The 21,715-nt window shown below is 40.2% G+C and overlaps 1 long non-coding RNA gene across 1 annotated transcript in view; it reads left to right on the top strand.

Moving 5' to 3' along the window:
• The first annotated feature begins 979 nt into the window (after window positions 1–979).
• The window catches only part of LOC146501813 (uncharacterized), a 36,590-nt gene continuing 15,854 nt past the window's right edge, over window positions 980–21,715 (top strand). Inside the window, exons 1-2 of the long non-coding RNA XR_014869649.1 lie at window positions 980–1,193; window positions 1,227–21,715. The exon at window positions 1,227–21,715 is cut by the window's right edge and continues 15,854 nt beyond it. This is a non-coding gene — a long non-coding RNA (uncharacterized LOC146501813). The remainder of the gene's footprint in view (window positions 1,194–1,226) is intronic.

Raw genomic sequence — 21,715 nt, 5'->3', positions numbered from 1 at the left:
TTTGTGTCTTTGTATCAAAGATCCACACGCCCCGTCACATACAGATACAGAATACTATGTGATAATCGTGCACCATCAGTCATTCAGCCCATGATTATTAATGTACCTTAAGTGCTTGTCGTGATTATGTCTGAGAGCTGATGTTTGGTGGAAAAAGCTGCTTAAAAGGGAGTTTTTCAGACACCTCACCTCGGTAATTACTTTGAATTATTATCACGCTTTAAAGTGAAGGGCCCAGGAGTACTCATGTGTGCTTCCGCGAGCGTTTCGAGGTATTTGTTCTCCAAATGAAAAAGTATGGTAAGGTTTCAGGGCAGATTTCTGAACTTAACACAGCTCCAGTTTTCCCAGAAATACTGAGGAGTTGGTACTTGCTATTAAAGAATGTGCCAAGTCTGAGTTGTGCCGAATGACCAGTGGCTACTGCCTGGGGGGGGGGTGACATCTGCAGCCTGTGACAAAACACCTGTGTTTTCTGAACTACTGCACACAGTGCTGGACGCAACAAGCTCATGTCTGCCAACTTTACTAAGATAAAGGGACATCACAGTATCAGCAACCTGAAGTAACAGTATGATGAAGGTAATTGGGAGTATATTTGTTGGCACGGTGTTCAAAAAGGAGAAATAATACAGCTAATACTATTCTATCATGACAAACACCAGGCCTCAATTATAAATCCTACAGGCATGTGGGGGTGCTGTGTGTTTATGGAGACAAAAGAAGAAGAAGGAAAGCAACAGAAATCGACCCAGATATGGTAGAGGTGAAACTGTGTAGGTGTGAAAAGTAGTCAAAGAATTTTAGAGCAAACTTCTGAAATATTTCAAGTCTTCTTGTTGAAACTTTTACTATTTTCTAACACCAGGTCAATACATTAAAGCAAGGATATGTTGCAGTTCATGCTTTAGTACAGACCTTCCCAAAGTGTGGGGGTGCAGAGCCATGGCGGGGGGGGGGGGGGGGGGTGTTGCGGGATGAAAAGGGGGGGGGGAAAAAACAAAACGCTTGGACACTGCTAGCACGGGTGCCTACAGAAACGCAAAGCAGGAGATGAAGCATCGCTGAATATGTTTCCAAACGAACTTCATTCTAAGCCAAAGACTAGAGAATATGGTGAAGCAAATCTTCCCTTTGGTTTCACCTGCACAAGTGCCGAGGTAGGTCTCCCCTGCAGAATTGGTTTTCCCTTCGTCGGGAGCAGCGCTGGGCTCTTCAAATAACAGACAAACAGTATCCCACATTCGTGATTTTTAGTTCACAAACACTTCTTGTAATGACTAACTACTCCTGACATTTTGGAGATATACATACTATACTATACTTTATACAGTAAAGTTACAGTGGGATACAAATAATATCAGGCTGATCCTGCCACGATTTGTTCCCCCGGTTCAAATCCCGGACAAACAGTATCCCACAGCTGTTTATGTTTTTAAACCTATTTTGCATAGAGAGGCATTTTTTGAAAAATGTATTGATAGCAATGTTGAATATTATTACACAGGAAAAAAACAACTACACGTAAAATAATCACACCGTGATGCCTCTGCCTTTGTAAATGGAGGGACATTAACTGCGTGTGTATATGTAAGCGTGTAAAAACTGCAGATAGTCAGATTAACAGTACTTTGTCTCTATCTGCCATTCTGCAATTCATCTCATGTAAACAATAACGTGGCACACAGCGTGACGTGAAAAAAGGCACATACCTTTGACGTTGCGTGACGAACTCTGTATTCCTCATCCACACGTAAACGCAAAAAAGGAGTTTTAAAAAAAATCTCAGTTTTCGGTGATTCGAAACACCGTTTACGTGTGGACGAAACAGCTGCGTGTTCAAAAATACCCATGTAGGTGTGGACGTAGCATAAATTAGTTAGTTTATTTTCTTACTACCTGTAATTTATTACAGATTACTTGTATTTGCTTAATTGTTTACTAAATGTTTGAGGTGTGAAATAAACCGCAATGGAGCAAAATATGGGTGTGTATGGTTGGAGGATGTGTGCGTGTGCATGCGTGCGTGCACGCGGGGCGAAACATTTTTCTTGTAAAACAAAGGGGAGCCCAGCAAAAAAAGTTTGGGAACCACTGCTTTAGTAAAATAGAGAGAGAATTCCACTCTTGCAGAGAATAGCAAAACACACAAACACAGGCTGGATTATAAGATGGGCCATTTCTATATTTAAAAATAGTAAAAGCATGAAGACAAATGTATTTAGTAACACACAAAAAATTTCAAGAATTTTGAAACCTCAGCAACTTATGTACAAATCGTACACCATGATCACGATGTACTGAGGTGCTAAACTCTGCTGACTCAATAACTACACATTTCCAAACCTTCTCTGGCATAAACATCAGGACAAACACTGTCCGCCAGAAGCTTCATAGCTTAGTTTTCCATAGCAGAGCAGCTCCTGTAGTTGTATTGCGCATGTGACTTCTGGTATGTTGTTGAAAGCCAGGGAGTGGCAGATTCAAAATACAAATATTGTGTTTGTTTTTTATGTAAAGTTATCAACCACTTATTCCCTCATCTTAAATTCTGTGTAATTGTTTATTGTCTAAAATCTAACCTATAAAGATGACTTGCTTGCTAGTTACAGGAGAGATGTTGCCCAACCTGCACTTACTACTAACATGTTGTGTTTACTGTCCAGTGCTTTTAGTATCTCAAAAAAAGTAACATTTTCTCCAAAGTCTATGCACCGATGTGATACTCAGGTACTGGTTCGCATGATATTCCTCATGTACCCCGCCTAGACAAGCCTTACATGCACACATCTTCTTGAACATGCGCACACATGCCTACTGATGGACAGAAATGCTCTCACCGGACCCTCCATACCATGAACAACACCTGCAGCTATGTAATTCTCTGCAGTTTTCTGCAGAGCTGCTGTGTTTGTATTTCAGTGAAACTGTTGTTTTGGCCCCAAGTGATACCAACAAGCCAACACACACACACAGAAATTTATAAAAAAACTTATCATGAGTGCACCTGCTCACACACATTAGCACAAGACGGCTGCTTGTGAGCTTTAGCAAAAAAAAGGCTTCAATAAAATTTACTAAACAGTTCAATGAATTAATAATGGTTCTGTCAAAAGAAACTTTCTCTCATGCTCGCACTGCACTGTCTGTTACTGGGCAAAACTCTCCTTACATGATATCCTTTTTGTTATTCCCTGCCCTCAAACAGGGATTGGGATAAAGATAGTAAGCCACAGTAACAAGTAGCACTTGCCAGGTGACTTCAGTTGAAGTGTCAGTAATTCTTGCCAGTATCATTCTTTAGGCTTTAGCCTTTTTTTTAAGTTTGTTGCCATAGTGAGTAATCTCAGTCCTGAGAAGCCCCTGACAGCACAAAATGAATTAGAATTGGTTTTTGAAGAGGGGGAAAAAAGAGCGATTTTTTGCTTCTATTTGATTTGCCTGTGTACAGAATGAAAATGTCTGATTCTCCAAAGAGGTTATGCTAGAAAGGTTGTAAGAACTGGTATTTAAAGTAGCAATTTAGTGGATCCTATGTTTTTTTTTTAATACAGTAAAAATACATACGAACTTGTCTCTGAATGTGTTAGATGAAGCCTATAAATTCACAGATTATTCTTATTAGTCAAATATTACGGATTAATTCTTTTAGATTCAGGATACTGGTTCTGTAGTCTCTGTGCAGGTTTACACAGTTAAACAAATGTTTGATCCCGGGAGAAGGCACAAGTGCCTTGGGCTTTGTGACATGAGGGGCATCCAGCAGAAAAATCTAGCAAATGAGATACATCAAGTTCTCTGCTGTGGCAAACTGAGTAAGAAATAAAGTGTGACACATATCCATAAATCTGATAAAGAGAGTATTAGTATACATTTAAAAAGAAAAACTACAATTACAATTAACATCATTAAAATAGGATCACAAGAGTGCAAGTTCATCAGCAGAATATCTGAAATGTCTGAAATATCTGAAATATCCTCCTGATGGGAGGAGCTTAACCAAATGGTGTCCAGGGTTTGTAGAGTCTTGCATAATTTGGTTGGCGTTCCTCACGCAGTTGCCGATGTATAGATATTCCAAAGACAGTAGCTCTGTGCCAATGATGTTTTAAGCCATTTTCACAACAAGCTAGAGGGCCTTTGACAGCTTTGGTGCAACTACTGTACCAGGCTGTCATGCAGTTTGTGAAAATGCTTTCTGTTGTGCATCTGTAGAAGTTGAAAAGCAGCTTTTGGGGCGAGGTTTGCTCTGCATATCCTCCTTAAGAAATAAGGAATCCTTATTTGAACCTTACCTGTGTTTGCTGGGGTGCAGGAAAATTGCTTTTGATGTGCTATTGATGTATAGAGGTATGCGTGTCTCTATGGTTTTCTTTTTACTCCTGAACTCTGAAATAGTTTCTTTGGTCTTTGTCATGTTTAAGACCAAGTTATTGTTCACACACCATGATGTCAGATTGTGAACATCCTGTCATTGTACATTGTCAATGTACAGATCTGATAGGCTAATGGAAGAGTCTGGATGGCTATATGGAGCTACTTTGTTCATTATAAGGAAATTGCTAGAGAGATAAAATCTGAAGTCCAACAATCATGGTGAATGGCTAAAATGTACAAGGTGGCCAGAGAGGGTCAGAACCACTGTATCTAGGAAACTATAGCAAGAATGTTAATAATATTGTGGGTGTAAACAAGCATGAAAGCACAGTTCAAGTATAATCTGTGTTTCCACAAGTCCGACCACTTTTAGCTTTTTATTTCAACATGTTAGCTTGCCAACTTTTGCAAGATGCAATATGTACAGCAGAGACTGTTGGGGTCTTGACTTTCTTTCGTGTTTCCCAGAAGACAGATGCCACGCATGTCATGAGTGTTGTTAACAACCTGCAGCTCGTCTGACAGAATGTAATGTGTGAGAAGAATATTATGAGCCAACGGTTGCGCCTGTCAGCTAACACTCGACACGTTATGACCCGAAACAACTCCTCTGTGTTACTCACTGAATTAGATTCAGAGCTCCTCTGTTAACACGATAGAAAAGGGGAGACAACAACAGCAACAGGAATATAAACCATTTATTCCCCCAGTGTCTGAATTCACTAGTAATGATCGGCTAGTTAGCATGGCAGCCGATGTGCTTAAATATTTCAGTTACATTTCATCATCATCAGAAGCTTGTAGCCCAAGAAAACATACGTTTTCTCATTGCAGAGTAATTTTTCTGTCTTTCTTTAGTCTTTATAGACAATAGCTAGCAACAAATATGAGTAATATTCATATGTCAGTCATTTAATACAGGCTATACACAAGATTCATTTTGCCAGAAAAACCCAAGATTAGAATTTTATTTGATAAGGTGCATTTTCTTTTACATTTTGTGTTTATTACTCTGATAATTGGATCTCATCAGAGTCTGTCTGAACAGGATGTACTTCCTCCACGAATGTGAGTAAGCTTTGAAATAGGAGCAATTTTCTGTCCGATACACAAACAAAATATGACAAGAGGAGAAAGGCTCTAAAATGCACCAGTCGTTGTTTTCATAAAGACATTAAATGCTTCAAGTGGCACATCAAAATACCCTGATCCATTTTCTACATCCTCACTTTGCTCGCAACATCAAAAGAGGACTGAAATGACTACATCTGGTGAATGTTACCTTGAAAGCTGACCATTCACCGTGTTCCTGCTGATGCTTCAAATGTTCCACCTGCACACCAGAGAGACTGGATTAAATGCATAAATAACATGCATCAATTACTGCTGTTGTGGAGTGTTAATTCTTCTACTTGAAAAGGTTTAGGCATAAGTGCTTTCAGTTACACACAAGGTACTGAATATGTGCTTATTCCCAAAGCAGAAAAGGCTGAATCTTCAAATGGTTACATCTATATAGCATCCCTTCTTTCACACTTTCTATACAGGCATGTGAGTTTTTGGAGAATCCTGAAAATGCCCGTGGGATCTCCTGCAATAGCATGAGTGAGTGTTACCATTAATCAATTTATGCCCTCTCTTTTTTATTTGCCAGCTGAGCATTGCTCATTGTGTTAAATTGTTATTTTTGCTGCTCATGAGTATTTTCCACCAATAAAGCTCTTAATTTAGATTTGATAAAAAGAATAAATACACACTGGAAGGCAGAGCCAGAAAAAAAATGGAGACATATTTCAGCCTTACTCTGACAGACTTGAGTCTTTCATATCTCCACTGACTTTGAAAAGTCATGATTGGAATATTGAATATGAATATTGGGATTCTCTTTCCTTTTTGTGCCGTCTTGTGCAAGTGCACTTCAAACCCCAAAGACTGACATTTTCAGCAGCCTATATTTTTCGCTGTTCAGGCGATACGGTAACAGAGATAGAGGGTTTTGTTGCAGCTCATTGCATAATGTCAATAGACAATTAGGCATTTACTGGATTCTACCCGCAAGCTAATTAGAGCCACGTAATTAGGAGAGGGAGAGTCTTAAGTGTTCCCAAATGGAGCACCAGATAGCTACTTTATGGAGTGTTGTGCTGTGCTTCGGCCTGACACTCCAATCACAGCCCCAGAGACACTCAGACGCGGACTAGAGGTGCTTGACAAGGCTCAACATGGTGTTAAGTCAGGATAAGTGGTGTTCAGTAGTGACAAGACTGCAGTGATGCTTGGATATATATATATTTTTGGTTAAAAAATGGTTGTTGCTATTTCTGTATGGCCTGAACTCACATTGTGAGTCCTTATACGAGAAGTTAAATAACTCTCTTGTAGGGCTGTTCGATATAACGATATATATCGGAGGACGATATAAAAACGTCTATCGTTTCATTTTACGCTATCGTTTGTTTCGTGGTGTCGCAAAATAAACTGTTTACGGCAATATTTTTTCATCGTTTTGATGGTCACTGTAGTGGCTATATTCATTTCTTAAAGTTCTCTCTTTCTCTTATATTTTATATAACCACACTACAGAAGGACAAGTGCCTGTCTTTATGCGTTGCGGTTACCAACGACTGTAACACCATTGCGTGTCCGCTTGTTTATGTTCCACATAAACCTTTCACAATAAAGCTCAAGATCCTGTTGAGACTTTTCAAAATAAACTGAATCACGTGAAAGAGCAGATTATTTATGGATGAGAAGCAAAACAAGAGCTGCCAGGTGCTAAAAAATAAACCTTAGACTCAAACATTAGAACAGGCTTTTACCCGCAGCACGCCGTGCTTTGTGAATACTCACAAAGAAAACTGCGGCCGTTACAACTTATGTCTAAAAATGTATAGTTTCATGCATCTGTTAAAATACTCAACTCCGGCTACATGACACGCAGCTGGAAACATTTCCCGCAAGTCGAGCTGCCCGAGATTCACAGAATTTACAGAAAATGTTACATTTTTGTGATTTATATCGTTATCGGGACGATAGAATTCTTATATCGGGATATGAGATTTTGGTCATATCGCACAACCCTACTCTCTTGAATAGGAGACTTTCCTTAGCTTAGTAAGAGCTGACTTAACAACTTTTTTAAAAGGCCAAATACAACTTTTCTTAGTTACACATTCGAGTGATGCTCATCCCCATGATCTCATCTCATCTTCCAACTCATCTTGATCCTTTGACTCTCCCCCCTTTCTGTCTCCCTCGAGTTCATTTCAAGACTGCCTTATTTCTTTTGCTCTGATGGACTTCAAGCTGTGATGCAAGAGTTTCCCAGTCTGGGATGTCTCTTTGCATCCACCAACTCTCTCCCTTTACATCTCTGTATCCATCCAAACTCTTCCTTGTGATGTGCACAAATCAACAATTCAGTCACATCTATCCCTTACTCTCTGTCTCCCGCCTGCCGGTTTATTCTCAATTCTTCGTCTTGTTTCTCATAGGGCTCAGACGGGAGCGCCAAATGGCAAATTCAGGTCAGGCAGGCATGCAGGTGGCCATCAAACACAGCTTTAATGACAGCTGTGATTGAATGTAGTTTATATGTGAAATGGCACGGCTATGATAGATCTACAGGTAAAGATTACTTTGACTGCTATACTTGAGCTGTTGCTGGTCATTCCGCATTTTTAAAAGTCTGAATGCATTCATAGCTATTTCAATTAGATTTGTGTATTAAATCTAAATGGATTACATTATATTTTACAATAGGGTAAAATAGCACTCAGCATTAAATGAAAATCATACCTCCTACAAATAGGACTGGGGCACCTGTTCAGGGCTATGAACACTCATAGACTTTGTGTTTTTCTAGTGTGTGTTTCTTCTTTAACAGTCCTTCCTGTGATATTTAAGACTGTCTGGATTGGTAAACTAATGAAAAGGACTCTTATTACATAGAAATGAATAGCAAATAGCATCTGTTAGTTCTATCTCTATTTGCAAATTAATTTACTTTGGAAAAAGAGCAGCAGGAGGCAGTCTGATTAGTGAAAATTAACCAATTATGCTCCATCTAAAATGCTTTATGATAAATTGGAAAGTGCACTAAGGCGTCAGTCACACAGGCATAGAGAGGCAGAGGCATAGATGGGTTAGCAACCATCTGTCAACAACTGGTTGCAAGGGGAAAATGTGTATTCCCAGACTGGTTGCTGGCAGTTGATATGAAATCAATTGCTAAAGCCCAAGCCAAACAGGCCAAGAGACAGGTAGGTGATTTCCTGGTTGCCAAGGAAAAGTGTGTGTTGGTCAGGGATTTCCAGAGGCATCAAAACCCTCCTTGCAATTGCTCTGGTCATCTGTAGTTTGCATGGAAAATGCAGATTTGTCTGCAAAGATTCACAAACCATCATTATTGATTGTATTTTGGCAAAAATACACTGGGGACCTCTTCAACCAGCGTACATCACTATTGCATCATAAACACTTACAAAAACCTGATCAGCTGCTCTGCTAGCTAACTTAACCAACATTAAACATCAAAGTAAACAAAATAAATAATATGGTGCTTGTGGGGAAAAAAAATTCAAATTCCTCTCCCCCACAAGGAAGGCTAGAGTAGAAGCATTTAGTTTTGAGGCACTATACTTAGTGGTTATAAACTACTCCGCTCTCCACTGTGTTTTCCCCCTCAACATCTTTTTTCTTCTCCAAAAAGTTGATTCTGTTCATCTGGACGTAGCGTTTTGTGGGAGAAACGTTTCGTCACTCATCCAAGTGACTTCTTCAGTCTGAGACTGAACAGAATCAGCTTTTTGGAGATTTACTTCCCTGGATGATTGAGAATGCATCAAGACATCTTTTTTCTTCTTTTATCATTGCAAACTTTTCACATCGCCATTGCTGTAGTTTAAAGTTTGTCACCCTTTCGGGATCCCTGCTGGCCTGAGGGTTCAAGCAGTAGTCTGTTCGTAATCAAATTAAAAGTTGTACCTTTTGAAATGTGTTGGTTGCAGTGGTAAGGCACAACTTTCTTTTACTTTTTTTTTGCACTGGAGGTGAATGTTTTTTAGGTTGCATCGCACTGCAGCTTGGAGAGTAAATCTCAAGTGTTTGCAGATAGCATTTGTGGTGCAAACTATGGACGATTGCAACAATCTGCCAGGAACCAAAGCAATCAAAGGAGCTTTTTGGTAGGGTAATCTGTTTGCTAGCATCGGCCAGCAACCTCCAGCAACTACCCGCCAATCTGTTCTGTTTGTGTGTGTGTTTAAGTAATCTCACTCAGGGCTCACACAGTGGGTTTTTCCTTTGCATTCAGTTGTATAGCCATAACATTTTTTAGATCTACACAGAAGAGCTGTGTGTAAGAGAACAAATCAGTTGGTTTGAATATTAAACAGCCTGCCCTGCCAGCTCTCTAGTGCAAAGTCTGAATATGTGAGAACAAAGCAGGTAATTGTCCAGAGAGTTCTCTGGTGTCATGTGTCTGCATCTGGCAAGCTCTAGAAGGAGACTCCTTTAACCTAAAAGAGATTATTTCCAGTCATGCAATTACTTTAAACCACGCCTGTATTTTGATTCTCACAATATTGCCAAGAGTTCAAGAGTGAAAATGACACATAGCAACATATTTAAAAGTTTGAAGATACATTTAAGTCTCCTCTTTCACACTTCATGACAAAGCACACATCAAAAAATGAAGTGAACAAACTTAAAGCCAAAATTGCCAACAGAGCCATCTCCAGCTGACTAGACTCCATTAGTTGAAGGCAAGTTTTGATTGAAGGTCCCAAAAGAGGCAATCATGAGAACGTTGACTTGGAATCGCTCTGTTAAAATGTGCTATGAGCCTACACCCAATGATTAGGTCTCTTTCTCCTTTTGCTTTATTTCACCCGTGAGTATATGGAATACCACAAGCCAGCAATCTATACTAATAGTGGCTTGGATTCAGTCTTTCCTCTGAGCAGAATAGGGTTTTCATTTGGATGGTGGCTTCAAGTGCAAATCTGTCTGCTCCTGATAGAAGCCTTGGCCTAGCTTGTTATCACCAGGCACTTCATAAGTGATTCCCAATTGGACGCTTTCCTGAACTGGGACCCAGAAATCAGATTGTGAATGACTGTGACACTCTAGTGTCCCTTCAGCAGTCTGTCTAAAACGCTCTCCCTGCTGCTGAATGACAGCTACCTGCCAATAAACCCATTTAGTTTTGAAGAGGGGACATTCTCTACATTGCCCGCCTGAACCGCAAGACCTTATTAGTCTTTAACAGAAAGTGTCATTGAACCTCTGTTCTCCCTTGTTGGTCAATCAAAGTCACTGGTAGCTGGACGTGCTGAGGAGGATAGGGTTTGTTTTCTGATGCACAGAAGTTCTTTTTTATTTGAGGAGTTCTGCAGACCTGATGATCGTCTGCGCCAAAAAATAATGGACACTTAGATAATGGCCAAGTTTAAGATAAGGTACACGGTTAGGGTGTCATTTCTCACAAATGCATGGTGTTACATAACATGCACACAGCAAAAAATACACTGTCATAACAGGCAAAATGGCTTAAGGAAAATTGGCATTGTGCACTACTTTATGATAACAGTCTGCAGAAAAAGCATTTCCCAGATACTGTATGTATTTACTAAGAGATATGCTTTATATATAAGTGCAAACCATTTCATTTGTGTCTCAGTCACAGTGTGAGTCCAATGCTGTCAACAATATATTCAGTAATAGGGTATCGGTGTGTACCTGTTGAAGTGAAACCGCACAAGTATAAACTTGATACCAGAGCTATTGTGCTCTTTTCTTTTTTGGGGGATTTGTTGAAGCTTTTTTTGGACACAAAAATGAAAATAAAAGCAAAAAGATTCAGTCATCTTGAAAGTAAGTAGTCAAAGGAGCTTGCAAAGAAAAGCATCTGGACTTCTTTAAGTTGTCCAAGCAACTTAAAGAAGTCCAGACGCTTTTCTTTGCAAACTCCTTTGACTACGATAACCTGGATGACTGAGAACCTTCACAGACATATTGAAAGTAAGTAGTATCCTTCTGACTGTGTGTACACCTGTGTACACATCACGATTTAAATTCCTCCCCCCACTCCTTTGTTAGTGCCACGTTGTTAAATGTTGGGGTTTCCGGGTAAATCACCTCACATTTATGAACCCCGTTGTTGTGATGGTAAATGACCAGCCTGTCAACTCACAGTAAGATGCATTCCTATAATGACAGCAGTACGCGCGTTTAACTGTTATCTAGATTATGTCACAAAGTACTTAGTGGAAAGATAGATGTAGGCGACGATATTACAATCGGCCCACACAAATATTGCACCAATCAAATGACGGTTTAGAAATTGGAACCAAAAATTAATGCCCCGTGGAGAATACCATTAACAGGACACGATTACAAAAATAAATCAAACTTCAATTTCTTCTTTTTGGTAATTGGAATGTCAGCAAGGAAGTCAAAACAAACACCCAAAGACTGAGGATACTGCTTCCATTTCATTTCCATTTTGCATCCACACAGGATCTCGCTGACTGATTAGACTTTTCCTCAGGTTGAACTTGGGTGAAGTTTTTATTATTTAGCGAGTCAGTCCCTTAGTCTGATTTGGTTAAAAAAAGAATCAGCAAAACTTTAAAGAAGCATGGACACCCCGAGGTGCAAATTCTGTTGACCCAAGGTGCCCCCACACTGTTTACAGCCTCCCGTGTCAAATGTAATCATCAGTGAACTTTTGACTAACAGTTACAGGGGTAAAGGATGTGGAAGCCTGTGAACCAGAGGCTTGAACTGACAAACGTCTAGTATCCACCGCCCACAGTTATAGAAGCAAAAAGGCTATCCTGAAGACAAACGGTGACCCATATTGAAAATCTTTTCTGTTTTTTCCACTCCTTGCACACAATGTCAGTATATTCCTCGCCTCACATATCAGAGCACTGTCTCTCAATCTTACTCTGTGTTTTGGGTGTCAGGCAAAGAGGAAGGAGTGGCTGCTGTACTGGTGTGGCAGTGTGGGTTGCTGCACTTTTTTTGTAGCTGCTTTGAAACTGTCAGCCGTTCGCCTGGGGAGGTAGATGCATAAAGACAACGAGACGGGAGTGTGTCACACAGAATTGAGCTGTCACTTATATTGAGAAAAGACTCCCGTTATCAGGCTCTGTATAGTATATAAGAGGTCACACCCAATGAGATTTGCATTGGAAAGTGAATGCTCGGAGGGATAAATATTAAGCATATGGAAATAATATATCATTAATGTATTACCTTGCCATGCTTGGGTGGGCAAGTGCCATGCAGTAAGGCCTTGGGTTTTTATTTAATGCTGTGATGTCAGATGTGTGTTTACTTAACACTTGTGTATGCAGGTCTGTGACTCAGAAGGGTCTATGAAACTCTTTATCTTGTTTGCTCTGGTTTGTGCAGTGGGAACAGTGTAAATTTGATTATTCAGTGCTGACAGTATAAGTGAGTTACGCTAAGCTACACACAGTAGGTGTCATTATTTTCCAGTTTCATCACTTAGAATAATAAAAATCCTTTCTAAAGCAATGATTAGAAAATCTGCATAGAAATCACATTTTAAAAGTTTTATTCAGTAGTTAGACTTTTTTTTAAAAAAAAAAAACCTCCGGGATTGCATAATCAGCACCTCATTTGCATTTTCTTCCTACTTTCCTTTTCACGTTGAATTGCCACGTTTTTTTTTAACTGCGCTCGTAGCATGTCATCGTGTGCTGGATGAAGATCCTTGTGTGTTTCTTGCTGAAAGTTGCTTAAAGCCAGAGTAAATCTATTTCTATGCCCTTGCCTGTTTGCCTGCGGTCATAATTGATATGTGTACACTGTGTGTTTTCTGTGTGTTTGGCTAGCATGAAATGTCTGTTGTGACACTGATAAATGGCGATGCTCTTTGAGTAACGGCTCTCAGAGACTCAGCCTCTCCTGGCTGTCTTTGTTCATTGCTTTGTTCTATTATTTACTTGTGATGAGAGAGGTGGAGGGCAGCCTCTGTGTGTCACAAGACAATCGATCTGCAGGGAGAACCGTCCCCATCACCTTCCTGTAACTTCCACTCCCTCTCTCATTTTCTCAAAGTTTGGACACCATGGCTTTTTACCGCCATTCAAAACTTTACCACGCCCAGTAATTTTCACATATGGTTTTATAGTTGATAGATACTGCTCTCCAGCTCCACTGTGCTCCACTGCTGGGACAGTTGCAGGACTTGTAGGAGCAGATAAGTCATGTCAAAACCTTGATTGAAACACAATTTAAATCCTCTTCACTTTCACTATAAAGGCTGTATAAACTACAACAATCCTGCAACCACACAACAGCTGTGCATACATTTCAATTTTTGAAGAGTATTCTTTTGGACACTATTTTTGTAAACAAGCTTAAACCCTGTCTCTCTGTTCTATCTCAGCAGCGCTTGACTGACATTTCAAAACCAGCACTGCTGAAAGAAACACTGACAACTTTGGAAGTGAGTTTCTAACTCAAACGCTAAATCGATCCCAACTTCCTGGGGTTTATCCTGTTTTCAGTAAGATAATTTAAACACTTTCTGAGCCCTAATGGCTCTTTTACAGACCCAGCGTGATCAACTGGTTGTCTTCTATAATCAGAAATATATGGAGTATCACATGATCGTACAGAGCTAAGCAAACATGAGACTTATAAAAGCATTGATGAGAACTTTAAAGGTTTCTATTGAAGGAGCTCATTGACCACATGAAAAAGTTAGCCTTATTTGCGTATATGGACCCATAGAGCAGTTGCATGACAGTCCTGCTCCCAGCTGAGCCATTTGAGTCTGCATCTCACAGACCCACTAGCTTCCAAAATAGCTGACTTCCTTTTGGCTCCCTGCACACATAAAAACATAATCATATGGGTCAAAAATCTCCATGCAGTTAATGGACTGAATGACCCAAATGACAAACTATTATTATATACTGTTATTACATTATATATATGTTATTATATTATAGAAAAAAAATGACTGTTTTACAGCACTGTCAATGACCAAATGTATTTGTTTATATGAGGCATATAATTAAATATATTTATCTCTGCTGTAACACTGGGCTTTTACAGGCTCAGTGCCAGACCATATGGGCTTGACAGGCAACCAATTTTGAAACAGGGCATCTGGGTTAACTCACTTTACTATTTCATTAAGATTAAGAAAAAAAAGCACCACTAGAGGCAACAGTACATAATTATAACCTATACCTTGGCCAATTTTTACTGACTATACACAACAAATTCAAGCATGAACAGCTAGTTTTAAACTTCATCTTTAACCGGTGTCTAATTAGACCCACACGCATATAGAACACTCAAAGAGAAAGGAAATCTCAGTTATAAAAGTCCAAAAATATCTGTCTTAGATGGGAGAGTGTATAAAACCGGAGAGATGCTGGATTAATGAACTCACCACCAGAGATGGGCAGTTACTTGTCCGATTACTTTTTTCAAGTAATGAGTAAAGTAAGGGATTACTATTGCAAAAACGGTAATTAGATTACCGTTACTTTCCCGTAGGAACGCTGCGTTACCTCGTTACTAAAATCGTGATTTGGGAGAGTGTCTCATGACAGTGACGTAAGTGAGTGGGACGTTCGTGACAACAGCTGTGTGCAGATCAACAATGGATAATATATCGAGTGCGGGAGAGAGTATGAGCGTGCAGCGTTTAAAGCGTGGAAGTACTGACCTTACTTTGAGTTTGATTCCATAAGAAGTGACAAAAACATTAGTGTCCATTGTGCGTGGGAAGAAAACTTATTTTTACGGCGAAAAAAACCCTTAACTTCCAAGCAAGCACCGAGTGGGCTACGACGTAATGAGAAATTCACAGAGAAACTCGCGGATTCTTCAACTGACCGCCGCGGCACACCTGCACCAGGGTAAACCTCCGCCTAGCCCGCTCCTGCTATACAGGTGAAAATAGAGCAACAGGACCGCTGAGTCTTTGATTTTATTTATTTTCTGCTGTGTTTTACTTGCATCTATTTGAAAGAGCGAGTGTAAACACACACAAAAAAAAAATTTATGTGCTGGAATGTGCAGAAAATAAGTTTAAATGTTAAACAAATTTCTTCCAGTCAGAGAATGTTGCATATAATTACATTTTTGCTTGATGCATAAAGTTAAAAGACTAAAACTAATAAAACAAGTTTTAAAAAGAGACTTTTCCATTTGATTACATTTTGTATGATGGATTATGCAGAAAAAGTAGAATTGGGCTGAAAGATCTATTTCTTTATCACCTATTCAGGTTGTAAATCGTGTTTTTAAAAAGTAACTAAGTAACTAAGTAATTAATTACTTTTGAAAATAAGTAATCAGTAAAGTAACAGGATTACCTTTTGGGGGAAGTAATCAGTAATTAGTCACTGATTACTTTTTTCAAGTAACTTGACCAACACTGCTCACCACACACATGGACAGTTGGGGTCACTGACTCTGTCCGGATGAGGAGTGTTTCCCAAAACCTGATGTGCATAGGCCCTTTTAAATCAGTGTCCCACTCACTGATGCTACCATGACTGCTGCAGACGCACCAGGCCATTAAATAATAATTATTTTATGATTTGAGTCCATCTTTTCCTTTCTTAAACTGTATGACTTAATTGTACATAGTTGTAAAAGTATGTCAGTACAATTCAGCTGAGGGTGCACTTTGAGCTTTGTACAAAGTTTTAGACCCCTGGGGCTCAAACATAACGCAGATACCTGGCATTTAAGATGGAAGACTTACATTTATGGGGCGACCGTGGTTCAGGCAGTTTGGAAGCTCATCTTGTAACTGGAAGGTTGCCGGTTCATTCCCCAGCTCTGTCTGTCTTGGTCGTTGTGTCCTTGGGCAAGACACTTCACCTACCGCCTACTGGTGTTGGCCAATGGGTCCGATGGCGTGATATGGCAGCCTCGCTTCTGTCAGTCTGCCCCAGGGCAGCTGTGGCTACAACTGTAGCTTGCCTCCACCAGTGTGTGAGAGTGAATGAATAGTGGAATTGTAAAGCACTTTGATGGTCTCAAAAAGAGCTATATAAATACAATCCATTATTATTATTTAGAGCCAACCTCAAGTGGTCACTTGAGAAACTGCAGTTTTTGGCCTTCATTGTTGCTGCTCTGTTAGCCTTTAACATGACATAATTCCACTTAAATCATACTGAACATTAAAATGAATGAGAATAGTTATGTTTTATTTAACCTAAAATCAATATAATGTGAGTGCTTACGTTTTGAATTCCTTTAAGCTGCGTGCTGTCAAATCATTCCATCAGAGCTCTGATCGTTATTGCTTTTCTAAGTGCTGTGGAAGCTGGAAAGCACAGTGACCAAGACATAACAGCACATGAAGCACTTTTAATATGGTAATTTTCATATTAATAGCTTTTCTGTTCTGTGGCATGGTGTGATTGAAAGTCATATATATTGATATGTCAACATTTTTTTTCCTTAATGTGGCGGAACCTGATTAAAAACTCAAGATAAATGACAACCTTATCCCAAGGGTGCTACAGCGCTCACTTTGGGAAAAAAATTTAACTAAGCAGCAAATCTGTGGCCAGTGCCTGTTGTGGAAATCAAATAGCTTGTACACTATGTAAGGACGCAATCACACCAGAAAGCTAATAAAACATTTCTCTTTTCCGTTTTTTACGGTAGACTTTGGCTTGTTATAGTGGCAAAAAGCACAGGAGTTTTGTTATAAAATTAACAATGGGTCTGATCTGTTCAGCTGCCCCACTAATCCAGGACGCAGCATGCACGCTCATAATATGATTAATTAATTGATTTTCACCTGAGCTTTTCAAACCGTTATGTCAAAATGTTTTTATGGAAAAGGCCCAGTAGTTTGGACGAAACACGACTGAACAACCGCACCAAACCCTGTGTTCTTATTTCTAATTAACGTTTCTTTTCTTTTTTTCAAGTTCAGATTTAATTACATGTGTTGTTTTCCCATACTGGTCCTTCCTGTCAGTTACTTCATCAGTAGAGCCAGTGCAACAAGCAGCAATGTTATTTCGGGTCCTCGGTAAACTGAATGGAACTGGTGAGAAAGGAATGCTAATATGGGAACATGAATAGGACTGCTGTGTTTAACTTCAAAGGCATTATTGTGTTACTTCTCCACCAGTGTTTTAATTAACTGGGTCAAGGACCACATCTCCACATCATTGTGCTGGTTTCAAAGAGCCTGTTATGCATAAATAACAATCAGTTCTGCTCGCTAGTCTTTGCTTTTATCTAATCGCAGTCACCTGGTTTAGCAATTGGGCAGAAGGCAGAAGCGTGTGAAGTGTGTATGTGTGGTTTTTAAGAATTATGTGTGTCCAGCTGGGGGTGGTGAACGAAGAGACAAATGATGTGGCACCCATTTTCATATGAGGGGAGAACACTTCAGTAGGGATGGGTACCGGTATCCGGTGCCATCATGGCACCGGTTCTGACATAAACGGTAGTAACCAGACCGAAAAGCAGCGCGCATTTCGGTGCTTTATTTCGGTGCTTTTTTTTCCTGAGCTGTGATACACTTTCTTCTTCCTTACATTTCTATTGGCGGTTGGCAAACAACTGAAAGGTGCATTACCGCCACCAACTGGTATGGAATGATACACTTTAGATTCTAGCCAATCATTTTACGTTTCGAGGATAGTAGGCGGGTCCAGGTACGTACGTTCTTTTAGAGCAGAGCTACAGATTAAAAATGCCCAAGGCAAAGCGGTCAAAAGTCTGGCTGTACTTCACAGCAAAAGATGCAAACTCAGCAGCCTGCAACAAGTGCTTTAAGCAGATACTGTCAAAGGAGGTCACACTTTAAATCCGATGAACCTAGCCCTGCCAGTGTAGCAGAAATGATGATGGCAGCAGCAGCCATTCTTCTCTGCGTGAGTAGCTTAATGTTGTTCGTGTGTAATTTACGTTGAGTAAGCTAACCGCGTTATTAAATTAATGCATGTAACGTGAACTAGCAAACACCATCATAGCTACATGCGGCTGTCTTCTTGTTTGATGGCAGATACTCCCTTCACCCTGGCCAAAAAGGCTAAAATGACCGAAGAAAAAGTGGAAAACAGCTAAACATGAGAGGTTTTTGGACAAAGTTTGTGTTTTTTCCATTGTTTAAGCACTGCTTCCAGCCCAGAGTGATACCATATATGCCCTACACCTGCAGAAAAGGCTAACATTGTTATCTTTTTACAAAAAAACAGCTGAACATGAGAGGTTTTTGGACCAATTTTGTGTTTTCCATTCTTTAAGCACCGGTTTGGGCACCGTTTAAGCACCGGCACCGTTTCAAAAGTACCGGTTTGGCACCGGTATCGGATAAAACCTAAACGATACCCATCCCTACACTTCAGTCATTATTCAGGATCACTCTGTAAGGCTTTTAGATGCGTGAGCTGCTCCTATTTAAAAGCCAGATGTTGCTTTTCTCGCTTACTATTTTGTCGGCTCCGTGAACGGGCCGTGCAGCTGAAGAGAGACAGATGTGAGGAGACTGCGAGTAAAAGGTACCGAACAGATTGTCAGATACAAACTGCAGACAGACAGCTGAGCAGATGAATCCCCTAAGAGGACGTGAAAGAGCAGAAAAAAGTGAGCAGAAAAAGCGGGGGAGATGGAGTCGGGGGATTGAAAGGCAGCGGCTGTCCACTTCACTGGCAACTCTTCTGCTCTGATCTCGTGTCCACTGGCTCAAGTTCTAGGCATCCATTCCCAGAATTTGTGTCCAGCCTGCCAACCTGGTTTATGTTGTGCCCCCTTTACACTCAGTCATGCCTCAAGCTAATGGATTTATTCTACACAAGAATTCACGTGTCTGCTTTGTATTGCTGTTATGGATCAAAGTGTATAAATCAGATTTGAAAGCAGTGAGAGTGTGTGTTATTGGCTCAGTGCGAGTATAATTTCAGATTTTGTTTTTTAATAAAAGGGAAAAAAGTGCAGTTTCATTGTAACTGTTAAACTAAATACAAAACTAAATTATCAAAGGCTTTTTTAAATATAATAATATAGTAAAAATAATTGTGCTTGTTCACCGGTAACATGGATGTTACATGACATACTAGTGCTTCATTATTTCACACTATTATTATTTGCTTCAGCAAATTCCTGGCTTTCTCCCTTCTCCCATCTGCTCCTGCCAGTGGGTAAAACACTGCTAATTTTAATTTTTAGGGTTTTGCTTTTAAAAAAATTAAATATTAAATATATACGCAGTCATTGGTGTGTCATTGCCTGCAGGTTTTGAAAGCCTGTCTTCTAATTTTGAGAATAAATGAGAAATTACATTCTTTTCCCCATCTACTCTTGAATAACATACTTTCTGCAGATATCATTTTGTCCAACATTATTACTGTGAAATGTGAGGGGCAGCTGGTCATTGATATGAGCTGAGGAGCAGGTACGGTGGCTCGGTTAATGAGGGTCACGGCCACTGCTGGCTGTCAGAAAGCTGAAAGCGGAGAGGATCCAGTACATATTAACACAGTTAATTGTGGCTCTAATGCAACGTAGCCTACGGCTGCTCTCTTCTTGTAAAGGACCTGAACCATACTAATGGCCTTGTCTCTTGGACAATCTCTTGAGGTCTGCACTAGCAACAATATTAGCACAACACTTAACTCTTAATGGTGACTTAATGGTATTTGGCAGTGAAAATAAATGTTAAGCTGCTGAAGCAAAAGTGCTACACTAATGGAAGTCTTGTGAAATATGTGTTGAAGTATGACAGTTTCTGGATTTCCGTCTCATGTGTTGTTGTAAAAACATTGCCAGACAGCTGTGTTTGCAACCAATATGCCAAATTCAAAAGATAAAACACTTTTGTATCACTAACACAATTTCTAATCTGCGTCTATCAAAAAGAAAAAATCATCCACTGTTGTATTCGCAATCACCACCATGCTACCGCTCAAGTGCTAGCCTAACCATCTGGAGCAACAGAGCTTCAGTGTGTTGCTCCAGAGGAGTATCAGATGTCTCCAGTGTCTTGTGTTGATGATGCGTTCTACCTGCTGAGCCACCGCAAATCTTTATCACTAGATCATGTGGGACATGCCTCATATTACATGATATGTAACTTAATTTGACTTTTATAAAGAGTTAGATGATATCCCAAATGTATGCCTAAGCTGGAAGACCACAGGCCTCGTATTACTGCACTCTTGAAAAGATTAAATAGTCCCAGCAGTGTTGCTTTCGTGCAGTAAGCGCATTGTAATTCAGTCATACTCTGGGTCACAGTAGTACAACTGCAAAGGAGCCTTTTTATTAGGCTCTCGGCTGTTGTATTTTATTAGGCTCTCGGCTGTTGTATGTACAAACTAATGCTTCTAAATCAATGATGCCGCTGCCTGTGGCAAAGCTAGTAATCCTGGGACACTGAGCCATTAGATATAGACGAGGCAGATCTCTGTAATTCCACCACCTACATGATTTCTGGAGTCAAAGACACAGGGCAAGGCCTACCCCATCGATCCCCATTTTTATAATTGCAGACAGTGCACTTGCTGTGATTTAGTACATGCTTTCAAATTTATCCACATGTTGTCGAGGGCTACCCAGAAGCTGTCATGGCAGGGGGTAGCTTGTCCATTTTCTCCAGAGCAGTAAGGTCACAAGAGACCATATTTGGTTTCTTGGCAGCATAAACTACTCTCAAGTAGCCACAACTACAGCTCAGCCAGGACATTTTAACCAAATGGCCCTTTTTGGGGACTAAGTGCCACAACATATAATTTCTAACTGGGTTAATACTATATTTTTCTTTTGTTTGGTTTTATAGGTTCAGATTTTTTGTTTAAATTGGACCTTCATTAGTTAAACCTCTTATCTCTTACCGCCTGCCTCTCAGAGCTCAGTGCTCTCCAGGTGTGTTCAATGGAATTCAACAGCCGCTGAAGATGTAAATGGTCTGTATTGTATAGCGCTTTACTAGTCCCTAAGGACCCCAAAGCACTTTACACAACCAGTCATCCACCCATTCACAACACTGGTGATGGCAAGCTACATTGTAGCCACAACCACCCTGGGGCGCACTGACAGAAACGAGGCTGCCAGACACTGGCGCCACCGGGCCCTCTGACCACCACCAGTAGGCAACGGGTGAAGTGTCTTGCCCAAGGACACAACGACCGAGACTGTCCAAGCCGGGGCTCGAACCGGCAACCTTCCGATTACAAGGCGACCTCCCAACTCTTGAGCCACGATCGCCCATGCTATTAGATAAAAGCCCATAACCGTTCTGCTCCCACTATCTCCAAAGAAACATTCTCTTTTTTACCTATCATCCTTCATCTTATGTCCA

The sequence above is a fragment of the Neolamprologus multifasciatus genome, chromosome 15 (assembly GCF_963576455.1).
Source record: "Neolamprologus multifasciatus chromosome 15, fNeoMul1.2, whole genome shotgun sequence".
Classification (NCBI taxonomy): Eukaryota; Metazoa; Chordata; class Actinopteri; order Cichliformes; family Cichlidae; genus Neolamprologus; species Neolamprologus multifasciatus.
Note: the sequence above shows the minus strand (reverse complement) of the source record. Positions and strands in the feature narration are given on the sequence as shown.